Consider the following 10,623-nt stretch of genomic DNA (forward strand, 5'->3'; position numbering starts at 1 on the left):
CATTTTAAGAAAATTAGCTCTACCTACCAAAGACAAATATAGACATTCCCATCTCCCAAGGGCTTGTTTAATATTTCCAGTGATGGCCCCCCAGTTTACATCAACAAGCTCTTTCAGGCACACCCGTATCTTAATACCCAGATATATAACCTCATCAACAACTCTCGGATCACTATCCATAATATGGTTAGTACAAAGGATCTGGGTTTTTGACGAGTGAAGTTTGTAGCCAGACAAACGGCCAAATTTGTGTGCCAGATGTTCAATTTCGGGTAGAGCCATCACTGGATCAGATGTTACAATAGCTACGTCATCCGCATAAGCGAAGACACAAAACTGATCTTGCCCTACCATAAATGGTCTTACCCTAGAGCTTCTCTCCAGCATATCCAGAAACGGGGTTAATATATAACGCAAACAAAAGCAGGGAGCCGGGGCACCCCTGGGCTCTGGTTCAGATGTCAATCCCATAGAACAGATCCTAGCTACAGGAGAGCGATATAAAACCTGCAAAGATTGAATAAACCCCTGGCTAAACCCCATCGAATGTAGAATTCCCCAAACGAAATCCCACGACACGCGGTTGAACGCTTTCTTGGCATCAAGGAGCACTATTCCTACGTCTCTAGACTCAACCTGAGCAATGTCGAGTAGGGTGATAACTCTAGCAATATGATTCATGGTTCCTATTCCGGTGATAAATCCTTGCTGTCTTAAAGAAACCAATGGAGATATAACCTTGGCCAGTCGATTAGCAAGTATTTTCGCATAAATCTTGCCTTCACAGTTGGTGTGTGTGATTGGTAGATAAGACCCTGGGAGATCATATGGTTTGTCCTTCTTTTTAAATACAACAATGTTAGCATCATCCCACGACTGTGGAGCCAGACCACTTTGAGCAGCCTGAAAGACAGCCAGAAGGTCTGTTTTAAGATCTTAAAAGAAAGCCCAATAGACTTCAGATGGAAGCTTATCTGGACCCGCAGCTTTACCCCTAGTCATACTATCAATAGCCTGCTCTAGTTCATCCAGCGTAATCGGACTATCCAATATAGCGCTTTCCGCCTGGGGTAGCTGCTGAAATTGAGTGTTAAAAAGCCCCAAATCCCTGACATCCCGCTCTATCTCTTGCTCTGTATAAAGCTCTTGATAAAGATTACAAAAAATCTCCAGAATCTGGTGGGGATCATGTACCACGCTACCGGCCAGATTCTTCATACCTTCTATTCTTTGTGCTGCCTTTTTAGAGCGTCGTCTCTGAGCTAGACACCGCCCTGTCGCCTCCTTATATTCATAAAAAATTTTCTTTAAAAGCTGATACCATGTAGCAATTTCTTTACTCCATACCAGATTAATGTTGGCTTTACATCTAGCAACCTTTGTTTGCAGCTCAATAATGTTATTTCCTTGCATGATCCCACGTGCGAAATGTTCTTCAGCAGCTTTTAGTTTATTGTACAGCTCCTGGATCAGAAGTAATGCTGGGGAACACTTGTATCTGAGCTTCTGTGAGTAATAGAGGTGAAATAAAAAAATAATCAAGCCGCACAAGTTTGTTATGTGGGTGAGAGTAAAGCGAATGTCCCGAGTTCGGCGTATTAAGCGTACCCCAGACATCTATCAACCCGTGATCTGAAAATAAATGATACAGAGCCTTGAACACCCTATGTTTCCTACCACTATAACTCTGAATACCTAACTGTAGTCCCCCCGCCAAGTTAATGTTAAAATCCCCACATAGCACCAGTGGTGTGGGCCATAATGCTAACTCGAGATTTAGCTGTTCAAGAACAGAGGGTTTCATCAATATTAGATCCATACACTGTACGCAACGTGAACCTAGCACCCCCCACGATGCACTCCACTATTGCCCACCGCCATTGACTATCCGTTAAGGTGCGTACAGAAAATTGTATATTCGATTTGGCCAGCACCGCTACCCCACGAATCATTGTCGTTTGTTGTGAAGAAGGTAAAGCTACATATCCCATTTCCGGTAGGACCTTACGCTTCCCCCAAGGTATATGTGTGTCCTGTAAACAGACTAGGTCCGGATGAATCACCCATAGCTCTGCAGCAACCCTCTGTCTTTTGTTATAGTTATTGAGCCCACAGACATTTAGCAAACACATTCGGATGCCTACCTTTGCCATAAGATAGACATGTAAACCATCCCTCGCTCAATTCCCTTAATTAACGTCTGAAATCTCTGAGTTTTCATAGGCTTAGCCATACTGTGGATTAATTTTCTTTTTTTTACCTCCATACACCCCCCTCCCCACACCCCCACAACCCCCGGATCCCCCCCCTCCCCTCAACCCTCCTTCCCAACCCATCAAAAGGGCAATAGGACCCATGGTCCCAGTGATGACAAGCTCCCACCAACCGGGTGTCCCAGCCCACACTAATATACCACCTTATGTGCTAATAAACCCTTCATTACAACAAGCAGGAAAACAAAACCAACTTCTAGATAGCACCCAATTATTACTAATGCCTAGAATGCATTTTTATAGCTAAACACATCATCCAGAAAGTGCAATACTGATACTCATAAAGTGAGAATATACCAGCTATGATGACCTACCCCATATATATATAACTGTCCTGAATAAAGTTAAACCAGACAATCATACGGACTATATCTCACCATTAACTCTAAGCTGAATCATGACACATTACAAAGACTGTAAAAACTCTTTAGCTTGGACCTCAGATATAAAAAATCTGGTATGATCTTTAAATAGGACTTTTAACTTTGCAGGGTTTCGTAAAAAGGCTTGTGCCCCTTTCGCCTGGAATGGTGATATAAGCTGACGAAGCTGCCAGAGCTTTTCAACAGTGTGGTTACAATAATCAGGCCGAACAAAGAACTCCAGCCCCTTACCGTCCCTCTTTCTATCAGGGCAGGCCAACTCGTACAAGGCTTCCCGAGCAAGAAATTATTAAGAGAAATTAGAATAGCTCTGGGTCTAGCTGTTGATTGACGGGGACTGGGACGAATGGAAATGGGAAATCTGTGTGCCCTCTGAACCTCTCTCTGCCAGTCCCACTGTTTAAGTTCAGCAAAGGCCTCCGAAAATAACTCAATAATGAACTTGCGAGGATCTTGGCCCTACATGCCCTCAGGAATCTGCAGGACTCTGAGATTATTCCTACGGGAACGATTTTCGTCCAGTTTCCACTGAGTGTCGTCTTTTAAAGAGCGCAAGGTCTCAGTCATAGCTTTCTGTGCTACAAGTTCCTCTTCTAGAGAGGAAATCCATGCCTCGGCTTTGTTGAATCTAGTTGTAAATTCCATTCAGGTGTTTGCTATACGACGCACCAAGTTTTGAAGCTTATGGCAGGAACTTTGCACTCTCTGACTCTCTGTCAGTGTCTCCTCCCTGTGGGTCATATTAGTTTGATAGATCAGGGCTGGTGAGATCTCTTCGGATGGGCCTGGTGCATTTCCTTGAACTACCTCAGTACCAGTGCCACTCTCAGTTATAAAGGAGTAATCCCACTGTTAAGCATTGCCACCATTGCTGCTATCTACCAATGTAAGCCCCTCTTTAAGCTCATATTTCTTTCGTACCATGCGGGGGCTATTATCAGATGTATCCCCTCCTGTATCCTCCAGCTGTGCACTGCTAAGGTCACTGCCACAGGCCCCATGCCGTCCATCTTGGGTCTCTAAGCTTAGCTCTAGATCTTCACTGGAGGAGTCAGAGTGGTCTGATAAAGAATAGAAATAATCACCAGAGTCGGTTTCCTTCGAGGGAGATTTTGTGTTTCGTAAGTCTTTTTTAGCACCTGACTCCAATTTTTCTGCATTTTAGACATTTACAGTGTTTAATGAACGAACCGGAGCTCCCTCAGTGAAAGGGGTGTTAAATCCGTTAGTGTTATGGTTAAACCCCCCCCTACAGCGCCTTCCACCGTTGGTGTTGATGGCACCAGATTGGCATGAACTGTATTACTATGAGAGATAATAGCATCTACTTCCCCCGTGCTTTGGTCGATTACAGCATCAAAAGCCTTCATGACCCCCACCTCTGAAGGTTCAGTTTGAGGGGAATTAGTAGCTTTTTTCCTTTCTTTTCCCCCAGAAAACAACAGAGGAATAATGTGCTTACCGGTGGTATCTTTAGCTGTTTTTTCACTGGTTAAAGCTGTATCCACCTTAGTAACTTAACTACCATGACTGAGTCTTGCCGAGTTTCTAGTGTTCACTGGTCCAACTCCAGCTCCACCTCCAGTTGCATCAGCCAGGGAGCGAGCTCTCCCTCTGGCAGCTTTGGGAGGCATCACCAGAGGAATGTAGCGTGTACCTTGTCAGCCGCCGTAGAGCGCTGCCGCCACGAGAAGACCACACTGTCAATAGAGCAGAGTGCTCCAATAGCCTCTTTGCAATCGCCGCAGTCCCGCAGATACCACTGCTGCTGCGATGCTCAACATACCGGGAGACCTCCAACAGGTAAGTTTTCCATGGCTTCATGACTTTAAGGCAGTTTTTAACACCCCTTCTTCAGCGCTCACACCCCTCCGTCCTCACGCCTCTGATTGCTCGCTTCACCTATTCAACCGAGCAGTTCGAGCCCCGTCGATAACAGCAGACACACGCAGACGGCGAAGCAATAACAGCAGGGTGTCACAGCCACAGCAGCCTTCTGAGCAACATGCCGAGCAGGCAGTCTTCCGTCATTTCGAAGTCCATAAAACTGTTTATCGCACTTTGGATGTTACTCCCAACCTTCCGACGGCTGCATGACAATCACTAAGACAGTATCTCTAGGCAGGGTTCCGGTCAGTGCAGATGCAGGGAAACACAGGAGCAGTCAGCTCACACGTCTGAGCTTGCGGACGCCATCTTGCCCTGAGTTTTCCGTGACTCTTCTCAGTTACGTTTGCGATCTAGAGCTGACCAGTCCGTCAACAGGATTTATTCCTGGAGGAGAATCCACTCAAAGATGGCAAAATTCTGACCTGCCTATTTGGAATTTGCCTCAGAGTGTTAACCACAGTAGTACCAGAGAAAGGTTAATGTCTAATAGTGCTGTAGTACAGAATGGTATTAGTGCCTGAGAAATAGATGATAGCATTAGAATTTTCAATGGGTCCCAAAGAGAAAGTGCAGGTTCAGGATTAGGCAAGGTAATAATTCAGACCCCAGTGAGAGAAAATACAGCGGATGTGGTTAAATTAAAATTTCAATTGGGTGAGATGATTTCAGGAAATCTTGATCTTTCCTGATTAGATGCCTACCAAGAGAACAAGCTTGTGTTCATGTAAAAAGATGTTACAAAATGTGCAGGACAAGCTTATGATAAATTGTCTGAATTGGCTCAAAATATGATGTTGATTTAAGCCGAACTAAGTCATTACAGAAACGTTATCATGTACATTTTTGATGAGATTGACATTTGCAGTATGAGAACACCAGGGACGAAAATGCTAATTGAGGAATTTATTACTTGCATCCAAAAATGGTATGAGCTAGACAAGTAGGAAAGCGTTACAACAAACAAATGATGGACGGAATGCTGACAATGCAAACATTCTCCCCCAGTCAAGAGATCTGGGTTAAATCCATTGTTCTTTTGCCCACTACACCACCCCAGTTTAGACATGGCCATATGCAAATCAGTCTTGACCCTGTGCCTCATGGGAACAGTCCAGCCCGAACTGCCAAGCCATGTCATCCCTGGACCGGAATCAAGCATCCTAGGACCGGTTTCTGGCTATCAGCCGTCATCAGCCAGGATAGCTTGACTCCAGTGGCGTAGTGAGCACGGGTCCCACGTCTGGGAATACCCATCCCACTTAGGGCGAAAAGCGTTACAACAAACAAATGATGGACGGAATGCTGACAATGCAAACATTCTCCCCCAGTCAAGAGATCTGGGTTAAATCCATCGTTCTTTTGCCCACTACACCACCCCAGTTTAGACATGGCCATATGCAAATCAGTCTTGACCCTGTGCCTCATGGGAACAGTCCAGCCCGAACTGCCAAGCCATGTCTTCCCTGGACCGGTTTCTGGCTATCAGCCGTCATCAGCCAGGATAGCTTGACTCCAGTGGCATAGTGAGCACGGGTCCCACGTCTGGGAATACCCATCCCACTTAGGGCGAAAAGCGTTACAACAAACAAATGATGGACGGAATGCTGACAGTGCAAACATTCTCCCCAAGTCAAGAGATCTGGGTTAAATCCATCGTTCTTTTGCCCACTACACCACCCCAGTTTAGACATGGCCATATGCAAATCAGTCTTGACCCTGTGCCTCATGGGAACAGTCCAGCCCGAACTGCCAAGCCATGTCTTCCCTGGACCGGAATCAAGCATCCTAGGACCAGTTTCTGGCTATCAGCCGTCATCAGCCAGGATAGCTTGACTCCAGTGGCGTAGTGAGCACGGGTCCCACGTCTGGGAATACCCATCCCACTTAGGGCGAAAAGCGTTACAACAAACAAATGATGGACGGAATGCTGACAATGCAAACATTCTCCCCCAGTCAAGAGATCTGGGTTAAATCCATTGTTCTTTTGCCCACTACACCACCCCAGTTTAGACATGGCCATATGCAAATCAGTCTTGACCCTGTGCCTCATGGGAACAGTCCAGCCCGAACTGCCAAGCCATGTCTTCCCTGGACCGGAATCAAGCATCCTAGGACCGGTTTCTGGCTATCAGCCGTCATCAGCCAGGATAGCTTGACTCCAGTGGCGTAGTGAGCACGGGTCCCACGTCTGGGAATACCCATCCCACTTAGGGCGAAAAGCGTAAGGACAAACAAATGATGGACGGAATGCTGACAATGCAAACATTCTCCCCCAGTCAAGAGATCTGGGTTAAATCCATCGTTCTTTTGCCCACTACACCACCCCAGTTTAGACATGGCCATATGCAAATCAGTCTTGACCCTGTGCCTCATGGGAACAGTCCAGCCCGAACTGCCAAGCCATGTCTTCCCTGGACCGGAATCAAGCATCCTAGGACCGGTTTCTGGATATCAGCCGTCATCAGCCAGGATAGCTTGACTCCAGTGGCGTAGTGAGCACGGGTCCCACGTCTGGGAATACCCATCCCACGTAGGGCGAAAAGCGTTACAACAAACAAATGATGGACGGAATGCTGACAATGCAAACATTCTCCCCCAGTCAAGAGATCTGGGTTAAATCCATCGTTCTTTTGCCCACTACACCACCCCAGTTTAGACATGGCCATATGCAAATCAGTCTTGACCCTGTGCCTCATGGGAACAGTCCAGCCCGAACTGCCAAGCCATGTCTTCCCTGGACCGGAATCAAGCATCCTAGGACCGGTTTCTGGCTATCAGCCGTCATCAGCCAGGATAGCTTAACTCCAGTGGCGTAGTGAGCACGGGTCCCACGTCTGGGAATACCCATCCCACTTAGGGCGAAAAGCGTTACAACAAACAAATGATGGACGGAATGCTGACAATGCAAACATTCTCCCCCAGTCAAGAGATCTGGGTTAAATCCATCGTTCTTTTGCCCACTACACCACCCCAGTTTAGACATGGCCATATGCAAATCAGTCTTGACCCTGTGCCTCATGGGAACAGTCCAGCCCGAACTGCCAAGCCATGTCTTTCCTGGACCGGAATCAAGCATCCTAGGACCGGTTTCTGGCTATCAGCCGTCATCAGCCAGGATAGCTTGACTCCAGTGGCGTAGTGAGCACGGGTCCCACGTCTGGGAATACCCATCCCACTTAGGGCGAAAAGCGTTACAACAAACAAATGATGGACGGAATGCTGACAATGCAAACATTCTCCCCCAGTCAAGAGATCTGGGTTAAATCCATCGTTCTTTTGCCCACTACACCACCCCAGTTTAGACATGGCCATATGCAAATCAGTCTTGACCCTGTGCCTCATGGGAACAGTCCAGCCCGAACTGCCAAGCCATGTCTTCCCTGGACCGGAATCAAGCATCCTAGGACCGGTTTCTGGCTATCAGCCGTCATCAGCCAGGATAGCTTGACTCCAGTGGCGTAGTGAGCACGGGTCCCACGTCTGGGAATACCCATCCCACTTAGGGCGAAAAGCGTTACAACAAACAAATGATGGACGGAATGCTGACAATGCAAACATTCTCCCCCAGTCAAGAGATCTGGGTTAAATCCATCGTTCTTTTGCCCACTACACCACCCCAGTTTAGACATGGCCATATGCAAATCAGTCTTGACCCTGTGCCTCATGGGAACAGTCCAGCCCGAACTGCCAAGCCATGTCTTCCCTGGACCGGAATCAAGCATCCTAGGACCGGTTTCTGGCTATCAGCCGTCATCAGCCAGGATAGCTTGACTCCAGTGGCGTAGTGAGCACGGGTCCCACGTCTGGGAATACCCATCCCACTTAGGGCAAAAAGCGTTACAACAAACAAATGATGGACGGAATGCTGACAATGCAAACATTCTCCCCCAGTCAAGAGATCTGGGTTAAATCCATCGTTCTTTTGCCCACTACACCACCCCAGTTTAGACATGGCCATATGCAAATCAGTCTTGACCCTGTGCCTCATGGGAACAGTCCAGCCCGAACTGCCAAGCCATGTCTTCCCTGGACCGGTTTCTGGCTATCAGCCGTCATCAGCCAGGATAGCTTGACTCCAGTGGCGTAGTGAGCACGGGTCCCACGTCTGGGAATACCCATCCCACTTAGGGCGAAAAGCGTTACAACAAACAAATGATGGACGGAATGCTGACAATGCAAACATTCTCCCCCAGTCAAGAGATCTGGGTTAAATCCATCGTTCTTTTGCCCACTACACCACCCCAGTTTAGACATGGCCATATGCAAATCAGTCTTGACCCTGTGCCTCATGGGAACAGTCCAGCCCGAACTGCCAAGCCATGTCTTCCCTGGACCGGAATCAAGCATCCTAGGACCGGTTTCTGGCTATCAGCCGTCATCAGCCAGGATAGCTTGACTCCAGTGGCGTAGTGAGCACGGGTCCCACGTCTGGGAATACCCATCCCACGTAGGGCGAAAAGCGTTACAACAAACAAATGATGGACGGAATGCTGACAATGCAAACATTCTCCCCCAGTCAAGAGATCTGGGTTAAATCCATCGTTCTTTTGCCCACTACACCACCCCAGTTTAGACATGGCCATATGCAAATCAGCCTTGACCCTGTGCCTCATGGGAACAGTCCAGCACGAACTGCCAAGCCATGTCTTCCCTGGACCGGAATCAAGCATCCTAGGACCGGTTTCTGGCTATCAGCCGTCATCAGCCAGGATAGCTTGACTCCAGTGGCGTAGTGAGCACGGGTCCCACGTCTGGGAATACCCATCCCACTTAGGGCGAAAAGCGTTACAACAAACAAATGATGGACGGAATGCTGACAATGCAAACATTCTCCCCCAGTCAAGAGATCTGGGTTAAATCCATCGTTCTTTTGCCCACTACACCACCCCAGTTTAGACATGGCCATATGCAAATCAGTCTTGACCCTGTGCCTCATGGGAACAGTCCAGCACGAACTGCCAAGCCATGTCTTCCCTGGACCGGAATCAAGCATCCTAGGACCGGTTTCTGGCTATCAGCCATCATCAGCCAGGATAGCTTGACTCCAGTGGCGTAGTGAGCACGGGTCCCACGTCTGGGAATACCCATCCCACTTAGGGCGAAAAGCGTTACAACAAACAAATGATGGACGGAATGCTGACAATGCAAACAGTCTCCCCCAGTCAAGAGATCTGGGTTAAATCCATCGTTCTTTTGCCCACTACACCACCCCAGTTTAGACATGGCCATATGCAAATCAGTCTTGACCCTGTGCCTCATGGGAACAGTCCAGCCCGAACTGCCAAGCCATGTCTTCCCTGGACCGGAATCAAGCATCCTAGGACCGGTTTCTGGCTATCAGCCGTCATCAGCCAGGATAGCTTGACTCCAGTGGCGTAGTGAGCACGGGTCCCACGTCTGGGAATACCCATCCCACTTAGGGCGAAAAGCGTTACAACAAACAAATGATGGACGGAATGCTGACAATGCAAACATTCTCCCCCAGTCAAGAGATCTGGGTTAAATCCATCGTTCTTTTGCCCACTACACCACCCCAGTTTAGACATGGCCATATGCAAATCAGTCTTGACCCTGTGCCTCATGGGAACAGTCCAGCCCGAACTGCCAAGCCATGTCTTCCCTGGACCGGAATCAAGCATCCTAGGACCGGTTTCTGGCTATCAGCCGTCATCAGCCAGGATAGCTTGACTCCAGTGGCGTAGTGAGCACGGGTCCCACGTCTGGGAATACCCATCCCACTTAGGGCGAAAAGCGTTACAACAAACAAATGATGGACGGAATGCTGACAATGCAAACATTCTCCCCCAGTCAAGAGATCTGGGTTAAATCCATCGTTCTTTTGCCCACTACACCACCCCAGTTTAGACATGGCCATATGCAAATCAGTCTTGACCCTGTGCCTCATGGGAACAGTCCAGCCCGAACTGCCAAGCCATGTCTTCCCTGGACCGGAATCAAGCATCCTAGGACCGGTTTCTGGCTATCAGCCGTCATCAGCCAGGATAGCTTGACTCCAGTGGCGTAGTGAGCATGGGTCCCACGTCTGGGAATACCCATCCCACTTAGGGCGAAAAGCG

Source organism: Triturus cristatus, chromosome 1_2 (genome assembly GCF_964204655.1).
Source record: "Triturus cristatus chromosome 1_2, aTriCri1.1, whole genome shotgun sequence".
Classification (NCBI taxonomy): Eukaryota; Metazoa; Chordata; class Amphibia; order Caudata; family Salamandridae; genus Triturus; species Triturus cristatus.